We start from the raw sequence: 19,869 nt of genomic DNA on the forward strand, positions 1-19,869 counted from the left end.
GGAAACCTCACATTACCTCTCTGAAGGCAACTTGTCACAGCCGGCTGAACCTTCTTAAAACCCTTGCTCATCTTTCATGGGGAGCTGATCGTCGAACTCTCCTTCGCCTACGATCAGCTCTCATTTTATCGGAACTCGATTATGGTGACCAGATCTATTCAGCGGCCTCTCCAGCTACTCTCTCTAGCCTTAATTCCATCCATCATCAGGGATTACTTTTATGCCTTGGTGCTTTTCGCTCTTCCCCTGTTGAGAGCCTCTATGCAGAAGCGAATGTTCCATCCCTGTCCGATCGCCGTGATGCCCATTGCCTTCGCTACTATGTACGCTCTCATGATCTCTGCAATCCATCCATTTATAGAATAGTCACCGATATTAGTAGACATACTTTATTTGTTTGCTGCCCCTGTTTGCTCCGTCCCTTTTCTCTTCACCTACATTCGCTCTTGTCTTCCCTTCAATTGCCACCTTTCTATGTTCATGTAGCATCTCACTTTTCCCTACCCCCCTGGGAAGTTCCAGCTGTTCGAGTCTGTTCTTTCTCACTCCCTTGCTCAAAAGCCCAACTGCCTACCGTAGCTTTTCGCTCTATTTTTCTTGACCACTTCCACTCTCATTCTCATGCCATCCCAGTGTACACAGATGGCTCTAAGTCTTCTGACGGTGTCGGATTCGCAGCAGTGTTTCCAGACAGCGTCGTGCGAGGGCATTTACTGTCTTCGGCTAGCATTTTTACCATTGAATTGTAAGCCATTCTTGCAGCACTTATCTGTATTGCATCTTTGTCTGTGTCATCATTTGTGGTTGTTTCAGACTCCCTTAGTGCTTTACAGGCTATACAAAAATTTGACACACCTCACCCCCTAGTTCTCCGTATCCAGCTTTGGTTACGCCGTATCTCTACCAAACATAAAGATATTGTTTTTTGTTGGGTCCCCGGTCATGTTGACATACAGGGCAATGAACAGGCAGATGCTGCGCGGTCAGCAGTACATGACCTTCCAGTTTCATATAGAGGTGTTCCATTCATGGACTATTTTGCTGTTATAGCTACCCACCTTCACACCCGTTGGCAACAACGTTAGTCTGCTCTGCTCAATAACAAACTTTGTTCTATTAAACCTAGTATAGGTTACTGGCCGTCTTCTTGTCATCAGTGTCGAGGTTGGGAGAATACTCTCTCCCGCCTTCGCATTAGCCATACTCGTCTTACTCATGGAGTAAGTAGTATGGGCCAACAGGCCTGCTGCAGTGTTCCTCCTTTCTTATGTTCTTATGTTCTTATCTCATGGAGAGGCGCCCTGCTCCTCTCTGTGAGAATTGTCAGGTTCCAGTATCGGTCAGCCACATTCTGTTAGACTGCCCACTTTATCAACAAGCACGCAGAATATACCTCCAACGTCGTCTTCGCTCCGCTGCTCTCTCTTTACCTTCCCTTCTTGCTGATGGACCCACCTTTCAGCCGGACTCTCTCATTGACTTTTTGACAACAACTGACTTACTTCACAAATTCTGATACCTTCAGCCCTTTCTACCTCAATCTCTTGCTACCCTCTACCCCCGCACTATCCCACGCCCCACTGTTTTCTGTAACCTACTAATCATCCCTCTCCCCTTCTGCCGCCCGATACCCTCGCTTCCTTCCCTACCCTGCAGCACTGTATAGCCCTTGTGGCTTAGCGCTTCTTTTTTATTATAATAAAAATAATATGTGAACATTTATTAATAAACAGAATACATTTACAGAAAACACAAACATGAATACAATGGTACAATGTATTAAAGATCATGAATTTCCTTCATCTCCTCCGAAGCCGGACGCGAGCCCAGTATGTAGCAAGCATTATATATATATATATATATATATATATATATATATATATATATATATATATATGAAAGTTAAGACACATGTGCAACATCTGGATATCTTTATTGTAGACGTTTCACCATCCAGTGGCTTTATCAATACAGATTCTCCTCCACCACGATGCTGTGAACACTAACTCCAAGGCCGAGGGACTGATTACCTCATCTTTTGTATATAGTTCTACTGTCTTCCTATTATGTCCTAGAATCTGTATTGATAAAGCCACTGGATGGCGAAACGTCTACAATAAAGATATCCAGATGTTGCACATGTGTCTTAACTTTCATATTGTCGGTATTTTATACCTTTCTTGCACACACACACACACACACACACACACACACATATATATATATATATATATATATATATATATATATATATATATATATATATAAAATATAATTATATATATATATATATATATATATATATATATATATATATATATACATTATACACAATTTCAACAAACCAGCCGTATCCCACCACGGCAGGGTGGCCCAAAAAGACAAACGAAAGTTTCTCTCTTTAAATTTAGTAATTTATACAAGAGAAGGGTTTACTAGCCCCTTGCTCCCGGCATTTTAGTCGCCTCTTACGACACGCATGGCTTACGGAGGAAGAATTCTGTTCCACTTCCCCATGGAGATAAGAGGAAATAAACAAGACCAAGAACTAGAAAGAAAATAGAAAACCCAGAGGGGTGTGTATATATGTGCTTGTACATGTATGTGTAGTGTGACCTAAGTGTAAGTAGAAGTAGCAAGACGTACCTGAAATCTTGCATATATCTTAGACAAAAAAGACACCAGCAATCCTACCATCATGTAAAACAATTACAGGTTTCCGTTTTACACTCACTTGGCAGGACGGTAGTACTTCCCTGGGCGGTTGCTGTCTACCAACCTACTACATATATATACTGTGTGTGGGTGTATATATATATATATATATATATATATATATATATATATATATATATATATATATATATATATGTCGTGCCGAATAGGCAGAACTTGCGATCTTGGCTTAAATAGCAACGCTCATCTTGCCATATAGGACAAGCGAAAATTTGTGTATGCAATAATTTCGCCAAAATCATTCTGAACCTAACGAAAAAAATATATTTCACTGTGTTTGTTTAGAATTAAATTATTGTAAACAAATCTAAAATATATTTAGTTGGGTTAGGCTAAAATAAATTACTCTTGTTATAATAAGGTTAGGTAAGTTTTCTAAGATTCTTTTGGTGCAAAATTATAATTTTTTACATTAACATTAATGAAAAAAATATATCTTTAAACGCATAAGAGAACATTTTAGAAAGGACTTAATTTTAAATGAGTTCTTGCTAATTGATCGTTTTACAAATTCGGCACGACATATGTATATAACGTTACTTGGGCAACCTTGTCACCCTTCCCTGACGTTGTTTCGAATCCTGCTGTGATCCATCTGCGTGTGTGTGTGTGTGTGTGTGTAAATTAAACAGTTATCTCAGGTCAGAGGAGGCTCGAACCTTCGAACTCTAGGACAAAGTATACAGTACTGTCCACACCAACCCTGACCAGACATAGCTCTGGCACCTAGTGAACTAGGCGTTCGCTCCAGAACTGCTGGCATTCTGCTGGAGGTTAGTTTTTCATCTCGTGCATATGCTAGCCCACGAGAGGTATTACAATGCTTATAATTCGCAAGACAAGTGAAATGTTTTGCAAATATTTGTCTCAGGCCAGACAAGGTTCGAACCTACTACCTCTACACCACTGTCTCTTAAATTTCTTCTTGCTTTTCTCCTTTTTTTTTTTACACACAAGGTTTTACAAGGTTAGGTTAAAGGTTCCCAACTTTATTTACAAGCCAAGAGCTGTTACCTACATCTCTGTCTGTCTCTGTCCCTGTCTCTCTGTCCCTGTCTGTCTCTGTCTCTTACTTTCTCTATCTGTTAAATTAGACTCATGTGCAACTCTTGGGTATCTTTATTGAGGAAACTTTTCGCCACACAGTGGCTTCATCAGTCCATACAAAGGAGAAACTTGAAGAACAGGAGGAGAATGAGGTAATCAGTCCCTCAGCCTTGAGTCGATCTGGTCAGTCCATCAATCTTGAATAGAATACGGCATATGAGCGGAGAAGCAGCTTATAAACCGTAGACAGGTGAGGGGCAGCAGTCGTAGGTGGTGTCACATTTGTCCAATGTGGAAGTAGGTCGTGCCCAAGGGTTAGGCAAGTGAAGAATTCCTTTGTATAGACTGATGAAGCCACTGTGACGAAACGTTTCCTCAATAAAGATACCCAAGAGATGCACATGTGTCTAATTCAACAACATGTCGGTTCTCTGAACCATTCATCTACAATCCTGTCAGACACTGCAACTTCTTGGGATCTTAATACTTGGGAATTCTTCACTTGCCTAACCCTTGGGCACGACCTACTTCCACATTGGACAAATGTGACACCACCTACGACTGCTGCCCCTCACCTGTCTACGGTTTATAAGCTGCTTCTCCGCTCATATGCCGTATTCTATTCAAGATTGATGGACTGACCACATCGTCTCAAGGCTGAGGGACTGATTACCTCATTCTCCTCCTGTTCTTCAAGTTTCTCCTTTGTATGGACTGATGAAGCCACTGTGTGGCGAAACGTTTCCTCAATAAAGATACCCAAGAGTTGCACATGTGTCTAATTCAACAACATGTCGGTTCTCTGAACCATTCATCTACAATACTTTCTCTATCTCTTTCTCTGTTTCTTTCTTTGTCTCCTTCTGTCTCCTTCTCTGTCTCCTTCCCTGTCTCCTTCCCTGTCTCCTTCCCTGTCTCCTTCCCTGTCTCCTTCCCTGTCTCCTTCCCTGTCTCCTTCCCTGTCTCCTTCCCTGTCTCCTTCCCTGTCTCCTTCCCTGTCTCCTTCCCTGTCTCCTTCCCTGTCTCCTTCCCTGTCTCCTTCCCTGTCTCCTTCTCTGTCTCCTTCTCTGTCTCCTTCTCTGTCTCCTTCTCTGTCTCCTTCACTGTCTCCTTCACTGTCTCTCTCTCTCTCTCTCTCCCCCCAAGACTGTTAATTTCCTTAAAACATCTGGTTAGGTCAATAGTTAACTAATTAGTGAACGACGACGACCTGGTTTGGGTCTTCAGTGGAGACTCCGGGGGGAAAGGGAAACAGGATAGGGTCACCAGGAGGAAAGGAAGTGTCTTTAGAGGAAGGTAAGGGTCCTAGGGAAAGGAGAGAAGGTCTCTCCTGTGAAAGAGGAGAGGTTCCACAGAGAGGGTCGTCTTTTTGTCTGTGGGGAGTGTGGTGGGGTATCTAAGTCTTGATGGAAGTGGGGAGGTTGCTGGGAGTCCCAGAGATGTAGCTTTCTTGGGGTCTTCTCTGCTTCCTTTCCTTCTACTATAAAAATACAGGTGTGTAACATAATGCAGATGGGTAACATACAGGTGTGTAACAATGCAGGTGTATTACATAATACCGATGTATAAAATAATAGACATATTACAGATGTGTAATATAATAGGCTATATACTAGTAAGTATGATATAATAATGCTGTTATGTAAGATATAATCCGGCTAATTAAATCTGTTATTCTCCAGGTAGCACTGATGATTATAGTGTTAATAATGTAATTAATATGTAATGATGAAATTTACGAGTTTTAAATGACCCGTTGGAAAGTACGTACGGTGTGTGTGTGTGTGTGTGTGTGTGTGTGTGTGTGTGTGTGTGTGTGTGTGTGTGTGTGTGTGTGTGTGTTTCCACATGGTCCATCCAGGTTTGATATTTCATTTGTCCTTCATCCCGTCTATTTCAAATTCCATCCCATCTTTGTTCCTCCTCCGTCCTCCCTATCCAGGATCCTTCGGCTTTTCGTATTTTTTTCTAATACACTGGCTGTCTCCCACCGACACAGGGTGACCCCTTACCCCACATTAAAGGAAACACATTCGACATCATTCATTCAATCACTGTAGTACCAGAAGCATGCTGGCATCACTGCTCTGATGGCCATCTGAATTGTAATATCCCCACCCCCTCCTTCAGAGTGCTGGCACTGTACTTCCCACCTCCAGGACTAAAGTGCGACTAACCGGTTTCCCTGAATTCCTTCATAAATGTTATCTTGCTCACACTCCAACAGCACATCGTCACAAAAAAAAACACTCGTCTCAAATCAGATCTTAACATGCTCACACAAGTCTGTTAGATATTCGAGCCCCTACCACTCAAAGCCTCTTCTACCCTTTCCCTCCAACTCTTCCTGGTTCTCTCCCCTTTCCCCATATACCCTCTTGGCCATCCTATTTTACTCCATCCTCTCTAGATGTCCGAACCTCCTGAACAACCTCTCCTCAGCCATCTGAATTACATAGTACTTTGGTAACCCCACACCTTCTAATCGCCTTTCTCTTTGCACAATATTCACACCTCACATCTACCTCGAACACGTTACTGCTACCTCAAGCCTCCTCGCTACAACGTTCTAAACTCATGCTTCACACCCATATAACAGTGCTGGTACCACTGTACTCTGGTACATACCTCTTTGCCTCCAATGATAAAGATCTTTGTCGCCACATAGACCTCACTGCATCATTCACCTTTTTTCCCTTGTCTATTCAGTGGTTTACCTCGTCTTTCAAAGACCCATCAAGGAACAGATACACCCCAGAATATCGGAGAGCATTCGCTTCCTCAGTATTTCCCTCTGATCTGATATCCAACCTTTCACTGCCTAGATATTTTGCTGCTTTCATCGGCTTGCTCTTTCCAATGTTCTCTTTCAACTTTCTTCTTTTACATACATTCTCAAATTCCTCCAACAGACTTTGCAACTTTTCAAAATCTCCCAAAAGAACCGTGTCATCAGCGAAGAGCAACTTCGACAACTTTTACTTCATATGTAATTCGTTATCTTATTATCCTCCACCTCTTCCCAACACCTTGGCATTCACCTCATTTAAAACACCATAAAACCTATATTTAGCCCATTTTTGCATCATCAGTAATACGTTTTCAGATTTAGAAGATTCCTGGGACTGTTTATCCACGGTCTTATCAGTGTCTGTTGTGTTAATTTACTTACCTGCATACAAATATATATTTTTATTAGTTTGTGTAACCGAACCTGAAGTAAAAAATAATAGTGTTTGTCAGTTTGTGGAGAACGTTTAAAAATTTACATTGAGAATTGTGTAGGAAAAAAACAACGTAGTGGAATGGGGATTTGTTGCAACATTCCGTCCCTTTTCCCGACCTGTCCCATTGAAACATTCATTACATGTAGAGTGTCGATCACCAAGTGCCTTTAACACATGGTAACTATCCTCCATGGTGCCAAGGGTTCAGCTCGCAGTTCTTAACTGATTTTGTCTGGTTCTTGAATAGCAACTGACTTCATTGATCTGCCGTTTGCACACCAAGGTTGTCTTAGCATCAAATTCAACATACGACGCTCACGATTATCAAATACGATAAATTATAAAGTGCATTTGATTCACATAAAAAGAGTACAAATAGCTTGTTGTATTAACATGTCAAAAAAATAAATAAAATCTCAAAAAACTATGTAATCGCATAAACTTGCTAGAAGGTCAAAAACCTGTTATAAGCGCATCAGAGAAAGCAAAAACAAATTCTGATTTTCATGCTTCTAGCCGCCGTGTGGCGACCCCACAAGCACAGTCTGATTCCATTAACTGTTGGAGTGCCAGACACTAAATTCCTATATATATTTCACTTTAATTTGAAGAGAGGCACCATTTCACATTTTAAGCTTCAATGTGGCGCACTTGAACGATGAAATGCGGGTAGCTCTCTGCAGACGATACTAGAATTTGCACGAGTGTCTTCCACTGACAACTGTAAATCTAATCGGATATAAATCAAGCCTTCCAATGGACCACATAAAACAATATGATTTTCTGTGAGGACAGATTTCAGTTACTCCGGTATAGAAAACTCCGAGTACAAAAGCTAGAATGGAATATGAAACACATTTTAACCACATAGTAGACTGGAAAACTAATGTGGAGAAATTTTCTCCAGGAGTGGGGCATCAGCCCCTTTCAGCCCTGAGGGGCCCAGCCCTCTCAGAAAGGGTAAACATCTTGTTTACTTCTACAGCAAGTAATTGATCCCAGATGCAATACGAGTATGTGACGTGGTCAAGCGGCCGCTGCTCCTTGCAAGAGTCCAGTGTTGCAAAGTGTAGTTTAATAGGAGATAGTCCATCTCTTACCTTAGCAGGACAATTAAGGAAAATCCTGCTCCCACTTTATTACCATGGTAAAGATAGTGTACATTGTTGTCTATGCTTAAGACAGCAAGAATCAAGCATTCTGCTTTGCTTCATAGCGGAAGTTTGGCAAGGAGGGAAAAAATGCTATGTCAGCTTTCCTTTACATGCTAGTGGTATTGCAGCGGCGTAGGAGGCTGTGAGGTCAGATTATTTTTGATCCTATTGGGAATCACACTGACGCCGGAATAATCCACAAAGAACACTGATCCGTGCGTTAGTGTGAACAAAGTGTCTCGCAAAACACAATAAACACTTACAGAGAAATGTGATCAGCTTCTTTAGTAAACAGATTGTGAATAAATGAACAAATCTTGATGAACAGTGTAATGAGTGTTGCGATCCAACAGAGCGTAGTGAGACATTCTTCAAGGAACACTATTCTTCAGTCAAGTCAACGGATATCCGGGTGCAACTACGGGTCAGCTACAAATACCCAGGTACGTTTAATAATCGTAACATTGATAGGTCAGCTGCACAGCGGATATCATGTTACGTTGATTAAACTACTAATACTCGGTAAATTACAGGCCATCGAGCCTACAAAAGTAAGTTTTCCAGTCAGTAATCAGTTTTGGAAATATGCTGACATAATACCCCCTAGGGGTAATTTATTTTCAATATATTTCTTTTCCAGCCCTTTGAGAAGTGGCTAAGACAGCTTCTCAAGACCTTGCCTACAGAGGCGGCTGTGTGGGCGAGAGCTGTCTTATCAAGATAAGTTCCCCCTATATTAAATCTTTAACCTTAGCTGGTAAACCATTTCTCAACAACTAATGTGAGGGAGTTGTGATAATGTCAGAGGATGTCACCTTCAAGGATCACAACAGTGACATTATCACAACTGTGAGAGAAATGATGGGATGGATAATGAGAACATTCAAAGCCAGGGATGCCAAGCCAGTGATGATCCCCCTTAAGTCACTTGTTCTCTCTAGGCTGGTATACTGCTGTACATTAACAACCCCATTCAAGACAGGAGAAATTGCAGATCCAAAGAACGTAGAGTCAGGGGCCCAGAACTGTTTAACAGCCTCTCAATATGCATTAGGGGGATTACCAATAGACACCTGACTGTCTTCGAGGGGGAGCTGGATAGATACCTGAAATGCCCGATCAAACGGGCTGCGATTAGTACATTGGATTGCGTGAGGCCAGCAATAATAGCCTGGTTAATCAGGCCTTGATCCGCTAAAAAGTCTGATCGTGGGCCGGGCCGCAGGGGCGCTGACTCCTGGAACACCCTCCAGGAAAACCCCTTGCAGCCTCTGCCATCAGCCTGCACCTTCCACCCGCCACTTCATTCCACTGCCACCGCATCCCACTGGTACCCATCCCACTGTCATGGCATCCCACCGCTACCCATCCCACACGACCACGTTATCTGTCCCCGAGAACTCGATAAACACTGCGTCTAGCGACCAAGACGGGCAAACATGTGGCTTCCATGTGAGATTGCAGGGAAGAGTGGAATTCTTTGTGTTGCTCCACGTCTTCATATATCCATCCCGTCCTCACACCACGCGTGAAAAGCTTGCTGATTTAACGTTGTCTGAGTTCTCTGAGAGACAGCACTGCCAGATTAGAATTTGCTTCCGAATCGGCTAGTTTATCGTGCATTATGTGTGTCGCTCTTCTGACTTCTAGATTGGTTTATTTGTGCTTAGATATTCGTTTTAAGTTTTATTTGACCTGCCTAATCTAACCAGAATTAAAATATTAAAAAAAATCTGTTTGCAGGAAACGTTCAAAAATTTCTTTTGGCTAATAGGTAAATGAACGTATTGCGTAAAGTTTTGGATTTAGTCTGGATGGAGCATTTGTTCCAAACTGGGCGATCCAGACTTGATGGCCCAGGGACAGCCAGGCTGTGCCCGGTCCATCAAGTCCGCGTTCCTCACGCTGGCCCGGTCCATCAAGTCTCGTTTTTTTCCTTAGGGAATTTTTTGTCGGAAATGAGGTAACGTGACTTGTGTTTCCCCAGGATAGTGTCTATCTTGCTGCTGCTACTGCTGTTCTGCTTGCTGCGGCCATTTTAATGTTTTTTTTTACTGCTGTTTCTATTGCTGCTCTCACTGCTGTTGTTGCTATTACTAATACTGATCTTTTTCTTGTATGTTTAATAGTTTCATTACGCACCATTTTGATGTCTTTTTTTCTGTCTCTTCTGTTGCTATTGCTGCCGCTACTGGCACCGCTGCTGCTGCTGATTTTACCACTGTTGCTGTTACTGCTGTTTATTAGGTTGCTCTTGCTACTGTGATTGATTTTTATTTTGCTGGTGCTGTTATTAATGTTGCTGCTGGTGTTCCTGCTGCTGCTGCTGCTGCTGCTGCTGCTGCTGCTGCTGCTGCTGCTGATATTGCTGTTGTTGCTGCTGTTTTTATTTTTCCTCACCAAGTCTCTCATTTATGTCTTCCTTGTACGAACCTTAATAAACAGCTTCGCCCTACTTCTAAAACTCGTCACTTTGCCAACATAAACGTTTCCTCATAACTCACCTAAAGTAGTCAGGCTATTTAACGTTTCTTATGCTTCTCCTTCTCTATCCACAGCCTTTTTCTCTCCCACTATTCCCCCCTCCCTTATTTCTTAACTCTTCCTGCTTTATCTTTTCCTGGTTCTCTTTCCAGTTCTTACCATCCCACCCGTGGCCTAAAAATGTTCCATTGCCCAAGAAGTGTAATGTAAATCACACAGGTGAGCTTCCCACCAACCAGCCTACTAACCTCAACCAGCCAGCTACCCTCAGTCACTAACCAGCCTACTAACCTCAACCAGCCATCTACCCTCAGTCACTAACCAGTCATCTACCCTCAGTCACTAACCAGCCTACTAACCTCAACCAGCCATCTACTCTCGGCTACTAACCAGCCATCTACCCTCGGCTACTAACCAGCCATCTACCCTCAGTCACTAACCAGCCATCTACCCTCAGTCACTAACTAGCCATCTACCCTCAGTCACTAACCAGCCATCTACCCTCAGTCACTAACTAGCCATCTACCCTCAGTCACTAACCAGCCATCTACCATCAGTCACTAACCAGCCATCTACCCTCAGTCACTAACCAGCCATCTACCCTCAGTCACTAACCAGCCATCTACCCTCAGTCACTAACTAGCCATCTACCATCAGTCACTAACCAGCCATCTACCATCAGTCACTAACCAGCCATCTACCCTCAGTCACTAACTAGCCATCTACCCTCAGTCACTAACTAGCCATCTACCCTCAGTCACTAACTAGCCATCTACCCTCAGTCATTAACTAGCCATATACCCTCAGTCACTAACCAGCCTACTAACCTCAACCAGCCATCTACTCTCGGCTACTAACCAGCCATCTACCCTCGGCTACTAACCAGCCATCTACCCTCAGTCACTAACCAGCCATCTACCCTCAGTCACTAACCAGCCATCTACCATCAGTCACTAACCAGCCATCTACCATCAGTCACTAACCAGCCATCTACCATCAGTCATTAACCAGCCATCTACCCTCAGTCACTAACCAGCCATCTACCCTCAGTCACTAACCAGCCATCTACCCTCAGTCACTAACCAGCCATCTACCCTCAGTCACTAACCAGCCATCTACCATCAGTCACTAACCAGCCAACTAACCTCAACCGCCTACCAGCCGACTTCCCTCAACCCGCCACCAACCAGTCGGTAAGTTATGGATCTCCTTCCCTGACGCCGCCGCCACCACCACCAACAGAGACAATATAGCCAAGATACAGCATTACGATACAGCATTACGATACTGCATTATGATACAGCAGGCCGGCAGGTATCCGGTGCGGCTACAGTAGCGCGCCGGTTCCTCCAAGAACGGCCCCCTCCGTAACCGTCTTGAGCCATATTGGTTGTAAATGTCGGATGCGGTTCTCAGGTTGTCGCTTATTCGGCCGTAAAGTAGCTAGAGGCCCGTGTCCCACCGTCATCTTGCCCCAGTGGCAATACCCGGACCACTGTATATCACGTCTTTTATACTACCCGCTATTGGATTTTGTTGTCAATGCATTTTACGAAAAGGGGAGGGAGGGAGGGAGGGAGAGAGAGAGGGAGGGAGGGAGAGAGAGAGGGAGGGAGAGAGGGAGGGAGAGAGGGAGGGAGTGAGGGAGGGAGAGAGGGAGAGAGGGAGGGAGGGAGAGAGGGAGAGAGGGAGGGAGAGAGGGAGGGAGAGAGGGAGGGAGAGAGGGAGGGAGAGAGGGAGGGAGTGAGGGAGGGAGGGAGGGAGGGAGAGAGGGAGGGAGAGAGGGAGGGAGAGAGGGAGGGAGAGAGGGAGGGAGAGAGGGAGGGAGAGAGGGAGGGAGAGAGGGAGGGAGAGAGGGAGGGAGAGAGGGAGAGAGAGAGAGAGAGGAGTTTTTATCTTGCGGTTCTGGGGTTCTATTATCTCTCTCTCTCTCTCTCTAATGGGACTCTTGGATGAGAGTTCAGCATAGATGCTGGCAGAGGGTGCTTGATCAGAGGAATTGTAGGCGCCCTTTTATGGCCAGATGAAGGAAACATGCGCAACACTTGGGTCTCTTTACTATGAAGACGTTTTGCCAACCAGTGACTTTATCAGTCCAATACAGAGAATAAACGGTGGAGGACGTGAGAAGGTAATCTGAAGTGGTCAGCCCCTCATCCTCGTTTACTCTCAAGCAGAAAGACGAGAACAGAGACTGGATCAGGCTTCATTATATCATTCTTCAGACGATATGTAGGCCAGCGGGCCGCCAATAGCAACAGTTTGGAAATAAATGGTATAAAATACCGACACAATGGCAATATAAACACAAATGCAGTATAATGTGATCCTTTATTGACTACGTTTCGCCCACACAGTGGGCTTTTTCAAGTCACAAACAGAACTGTTTGTGACTTGAAAAAGCCCACTGTGTGGGCGAAACGTAGTCAATAAAGGATCACATTATACTGCATTTGTGTTTATATTGCCAGCAACAGTTTGGTTGACTAGGCAAGCACCAGACGAGCCTGGCCCAAGACCGGGCTTCGAAAGTAGGAAATACTCTCGAAATTCATCAAACAGCAAAGGCAATATATATATGCCTACTCTTCTAATTCCTGCCCGGCCATATAGTGTTAGGTACAGAAGGGCCCCGCTTAAACAGCAGGTTATATTCCTAGCTACTGCTTTACATGAGGGCCCCTCTTATACAGTAGGTTAGGTTCCTGGCTACCGCTGTACAGGAGAGCCCCACTTATACAGCAGGTTAGCATCCAGGGTACCGCTGTAAAGCAATAATTGTTGTGAAGTGAAACATAGCCTTTATTCACTTTCAAATGCATATAAAAGCTTGATGATATGTTTACACTATCATATATTAAGTGAGCAATAGAGCTAGGTCTAAAAAATATTTTTTTCCTTAGTTTATAATGAGTGATGAATATATCTATTGTAGGAAGTGTGAATAAACGAAGGATAGGTATAATTGAAAACTGCTGTATTAGCAAAACGCCATAAAGTGAAGCACTGTAAAGTGGGGCCCTACTGTATCTGTCCTGTGGGTGAAAATCTATAGTGTTGCCATTGTCCAAGGTAATGTCTACTACAGCCTCCCTCTACCACTGCCATGAATGCTGCGATAAGCGAATCTCTCCGGCCATTTCTCATTATTGGATCATAAGAACATAAGAACATAAGAATGTAGGAACACTGCAGAAGGCCTACTGGCCCATACGAGGCAGGTCCTTATCAAAACGACATCTACCTAAAGCTACTCAAGAAACAACTCCCGCACCCCCCAACACCAATCAAACCCAGCCCCTCCCGCTCATATATTTGTCCAGTCTCTTCTTAAGAACATAAGAATGTAGGAACACTGCAGAAGGCCTACTGGCCCATACGAGGCAGGTCCTTATCAAGACGACATCTGAAAGTTAAGACACATGTGCAACATCTGGATATCTTTATTGTAGACGTTTCGCCATCCAGTGGCTTTATCAATACAGATTCTAGGACATAATAGGAAGACAGTAGAACTATATACAAAAGATGAGGTAATCAGTCCCTCGGCCTTGGAGTTAGTGTTCACAGCATCGTGGTGGAGGAGAGTCTGGAGCAAAGGCAAGAAGACTGGCGTTTTTATAGGCGTCAGTGGAAGGGACGGGCAGCAGATGAGGGCAGTCACTGGTAGGCGGGATTCCCCAGTGGAAGTAGGTCCTTCCCAAAGAGATGGGTTAGTTGCAGCAGCCGTGAAGAAGGTCTTGTAGATGTCCTCTGAACCAAGATTCCATGATGTTGCAGTGTCTGACAAGTTGTGCAAGAAAGGTATAAAATACCGACAATATGAAAGTTAAGACACATGTGCAACATCTGGATATCTTTATTGTAGACGTTTCGCCATCCAGTGGCTTTATCAATACAGATTCTAGGACATAATAGGAAGACAGTAGAACTATATACAAAAGATGAGGTAATCAGTCCCTCGGCCTTGGAGTTAGTGTTCACAGCATCGTGGTGGAGGAGAGTCTGGAGCAAAGGCAGGAAGACTGGCGTTTTTATAGGCGTCAGTGGAAGGGACGGGCAGCAGATGAGGGCAGTCACTGGTAGGCGGGATTCCCCAGTGGAAGTAGGTCCTTCCCAAAGAGATGGGTTAGTTGCAGCAGCCGTGAAGAAGGTCTTGTAGATGTCCTCTGAACCAAGATTCCATGATGTTGCAGTGTCTGACAAGTTGTGCAAGAAAGGTATAAAATACCGACAATATGAAAGTTAAGACACATGTGCAACATCTGGATATCTTTATTGTAGACGTTTCGCCATCCAGTGGCTTTATCAATACAGATTCTAGGACATAATAGGAAGACAGTAGAACTATATACAAAAGATGAGGTAATCAGTCCCTCGGCCTTGGAGTTAGTGTTCACAGCATCGTGGTGGAGGAGAGTCTGGAGCAAAGGCAAGAAGACTGGCGTTTTTATAGGCGTCAGTGGAAGGGACGGGCAGCAGATGAGGGCAGTCACTGGTAGGCGGGATTCCCCAGTGGAAGTAGGTCCTTCCCAAAGAGATGGGTTAGTTGCAGCAGCCGTGAAGAAGGTCTTGTAGATGTCCTCTGAACCAAGATTCCATGATGTTGCAGTGTCTGACAAGTTGTGCAAGAAAGGTATAAAATACCGACAATATGAAAGTTAAGACACATGTGCAACATCTGGATATCTTTATTGTAGACGTTTCGCCATCCAGTGGCTTTATCAATACAGATTCTAGGACATAATAGGAAGACAGTAGAACTATATACAAAAGATGAGGTAATCAGTCCCTCGGCCTTTGCTCCAGATTCTCCTCCACCACGATGCTGTGAACACTAACTCCAAGGCCGAGGGACTGATTACCTCATCTTTTGTATATAGTTCTACTGTCTTCCTATTATGTCCTAGAATCTGTATTGATAAAGCCACTGGATGGCGAAACGTCTACAATAAAGATATCCAGATGTTGCACATGTGTCTTAACTTTCATATTGTCGGTATTTTATACCTTTCTTGCACAACTTGTCAGACACTGCAACATCATGGAATCTTGGTTCAGAGGACATCTACAAGACCTTCTTCACGGCTGCTGCAACTAACCCATCTCTTTGGGAAGGACCTACTTCCACTGGGGAATCCCGCCTACCAGTGACTGCCCTCATCTGCTGCCCGTCCCTTCCACTGACGCCTATAAAAACGCCAGTCTTCTTGCCTTTGCTCCAGACTCTCCTCCACCACGATGCTGTGAACACTAACTCCAAGGCCGAGGGACTGATTACCTCATCTTTTGTATATAGTTCTACTGTCTTCCTATTATGTCCTAGAATCTGTATTGATAAAGCCACTGGATGGCGAAACGTCTACAATAAAGATATCCAGATGTTGCACATGTGTCTTAACTTTCATATTGTCGGTATTTTATACCTTTCTTGCACAACTTGTCAGACACTGCAACATCATGGAATCTTGGTTCAGAGGACATCTACAAGACCTTCTTCACGGCTGCTGCAACTAACCCATCTCTTTGGGAAGGACCTACTTCCACTGGGGAATCCCGCCTAACAGTGACTGCCCTCATCTGCTGCCCGTCCCTTCCACTGACGCCTATAAAAACGCCAGTCTTCTTGCCTTTGCTCCAGACTCTCCTCCACCACGATGCTGTGAACACTAACTCCAAGGCCGAGGGACTGATTACCTCATCTTTTGTATATAGTTCTACTGTCTTCCTATTATGTCCTAGAATCTGTATTGATAAAGCCACTGGATGGCGAAACGTCTACAATAAAGATATCCAGATGTTGCACATGTGTCTTAACTTTCATATTGTCGGTATTTTATACCTTTCTTGCACAAGACGACATCTACCTAAAGCTACTCATATATTTGTCCAGTCTCTTCTTAAAGCTACCCAAGGTCCTAGCCTCTATCACCCCACTGGGAAGACTGTTCCACGCATCTACAACTCTGTTAGAAAACCAGTACTTACCTATGTCCTTTCTAAATCTAAATTTATCCAACTTAAATCCATTATTCCTGGTTCTTACCTGGTTCGACACCCTCAGTACTTTATTAATGTCTCCCTTGTTTATGCCCGTCATCCACTTATACACTTCAATGATATCTCCCCTCATTCTACGCCTCTCCAGAGAGTGGAGATTTAAGGCTTTAAGTCTATCTTCATACGGGAGGTTCCTTACACAGTAAATCATTTTAGTCATTCTTCTCTGTATGTTCTCTAATGAGTCTATGTCCATCTGTAGTAAGGGGACCAAAACTGAGCAGCATAATCTAGGTAAGACACATATGCAACAGTTAGGTATCTTTATTCCGAAACGTTTCGCCTACACAGTAGGCTTCTTCAGTCGAGTACAGAAAAGTTGATAGAAGCAGAAGATATTTGAAGACGATGTAATCAGTCCATCACCCTTAAAGTTTTGAGGTGGTCAGTCCCTCAGTCTGGAGAAGAGCATTGTTCCGTTGTCTGAAACAATATGAAGTTGAAGTGACAGGATGGAGCCTTTATATAGTGCCAGGAGGTGAGACGGGGGTTGCAACCCCCGTCTCACCTCCTGGCACTATATAAAGGCTCCATCCTGTCACTTCAACTTCATATTGTTTCAGACAACGGAACAATGCTCTTCTCCAGACTGAGGGACTGACCACCTCAAAACTTTAAGGGTGATGGACTGATTACATCGTCTTCAAGTATCTTCTGCTTCTATCAACTTTTCTGTACTCGACTGAAGAAGCCTACTGTGTAGGCGAAACGTTTCGGAATAAAGATACCTAACTGTTGCATATGTGTCTTACCTAACAATCTGTCGGTATTTTATACCATTTTAATGTTCAGCATAATCTAAATGAGGCCTCACTAGTGATGTATAGAGCTGTAAAATAACTTTTGGACTTCTGTTACTTATACTTCTTGAGATAAATCCAAGTAATCTGTTGGCCTTGTTGCGCACACTGAGGCACTGCTGTCTTGGCTTTAGATTTCTGCTTACCATGACTCCCAAGTCTTTTTCACATTCTGTATGACCAAGCTCTACTTCACCTAGATTATAGCTTCGAGGGTTATTTTCATTACCAAGGGCAAGTACCTTACACTTATCCACATTAAACTTCATCTGCCATTTCTCAGACCAAGACATTAATTTGTTCAAATCGTCCTGGAGTTCATTGATATCCTCCTCAGAGTGAATTATACGGCCTATCTTTGTATCATCAGCAAACTTACTCATGTCACTAGTAATCCCTTCATCAAGGTCATTAATGTAAATTATGAACAAGAGAGGGCCTAAAACTGATCCTTGTGGAACGCCACTAGTGACTAATCCCCATTCAGATTTCACTCCATTAATGGTAACTCTCTGCTTTCTATTGGTAAGCCATGCCTCAATCCATGCTAGAACTTTACCTCCTATACCATGAGCTGCCACTTTTCTTAAGAGTCTCTTGTGAGGTACTCTGTCGAAGGCTTTACTAAAATCCAAATAAACAATATCATATTCCTTATCACTGTCAACTGCCTCAAATGTTCTATTGAAGAACGTCAGTAAGTTTGTCAGGCAGGAACGACCTCTCGTGAATCCATGCTGAGATTCATTTATCAAGTTATGCTCTTCAAGGTGACTTCTGATAATGTCAGCTATAATTGATTCTAATAACTTGCCCACTATAGATGTCAGGCTTATTGGACGGTAATTTGAAGGAGTGGACTTATCCCCTGATTTGAATATAGGAACCACATTAGCCATCTTCCACATCTCAGGCACAACACTGGTAAGGATGGACGCATTGAATACACTCGTTAATGGCTGACTAAGCTCCATCTTGCATTCCTTAAGTACCCTTGAAAACAACTCATCGGGTCCCGGTGACTTATTTTGTTTCAGTTTGTCTATCTGTTTAATAACCATGTCCCTCGTGACAGTAATATTAGTTAACTTAAATTCATCAGGAACTAAATAATTGTTAATTACTGGAATCTCATTTACATCTTCCTGTGTAAAAACTAACAAAAAATAGTCATTAAATAAGGAACACATTTCCAGTTCATTATCCGTCAGCTGTCCATTCCCAGATTTCAGAGGTCCTACTTTTTCCTTCACCTTCGTCCTATACACTTGAAAGAACCCCTTTGGATTAGTCTTTGATTCATTAGCAACTCTAATTTCATAGTCACGTTTAGCCTTTCTAATCGCCTTTTTTACTTCTCTTTTAAGCTGAACATATTGGTCAGTAAGGTTAACCTCTCCTCTTCTGATGCGCCTATAAATTCCCCTTTTCTCCCCTAATAGATGCTTTAGCCTCCTGTTAACCCATTTGGGATCGTTATTATTAGACCTAATTTCTCTCTGGGGAATGTATATACTCTGGGCACTGTGTACATTATTAAGAAAACAATCATAAAAGCAGATCCCTTCATATTCATAAGTATGATTATCGTCAATAAAATCATTAGCTAGATAACCCCAATCAAGATTAGACAGATGTTCCCTAAGTCCATTATAATCGGCAGAACGAAAATCGGGGATTTTTACTGTATTATCATTATTCTTGCATTCCCAATTAATGCTAAAGGTGATGGATTTGTGATCACTTGCGCCAAGCTCTTCAGTGATCTCCAGATTATTCACGAGTGTTTCCTTATTTGACAAGACTAGGTCTAGCAAATTATTACCCCTGGTAGGTTCAGTTACACTCTGTTTCAGAAAACAGTCCTGAACTGTTTCCATGAAGTCACTGGACTCTAGATTACCTGTCAAAGAATTCCAGTCAATTTGGCTAAAGTTAAAGTCCCCTACTATGACTACGTTACTGTGTCCAGAAGCCCTAACAATTTCGTCCCAAAGAAGTCTCCCTCTATCGTGATCCAAGCCTGGAGGTCGGTATATTACACCTAGAATTAGTTTTTCTTGACCCTCCACGAACTCTACCCAAACAGACTCTGTTACTGCTCCATCTATTTTTATACCTTTTTTTATGCAACAATTAATATTTTCTCGAACATACAATGCAACTCCTCCCCCCTTCCCATTACATCTATCCACATTGAATAACTTAAATCCCTGAATATTACACTCAGCAGTCATATCCCGACTCTTTAAATCATACCACGTTTCAGTTAATGCAATGATATCAAAGTTCCCAGCACATGCTACCAAACGTAGTTCATTAATTTTATTTCTTGCACTTCGACTGTTAGCATAAAATACC

This window comes from Cherax quadricarinatus, chromosome 4, assembly GCF_038502225.1.
Source record: "Cherax quadricarinatus isolate ZL_2023a chromosome 4, ASM3850222v1, whole genome shotgun sequence".
NCBI lineage: Eukaryota > Metazoa > Arthropoda > Malacostraca > Decapoda > Parastacidae > Cherax > Cherax quadricarinatus.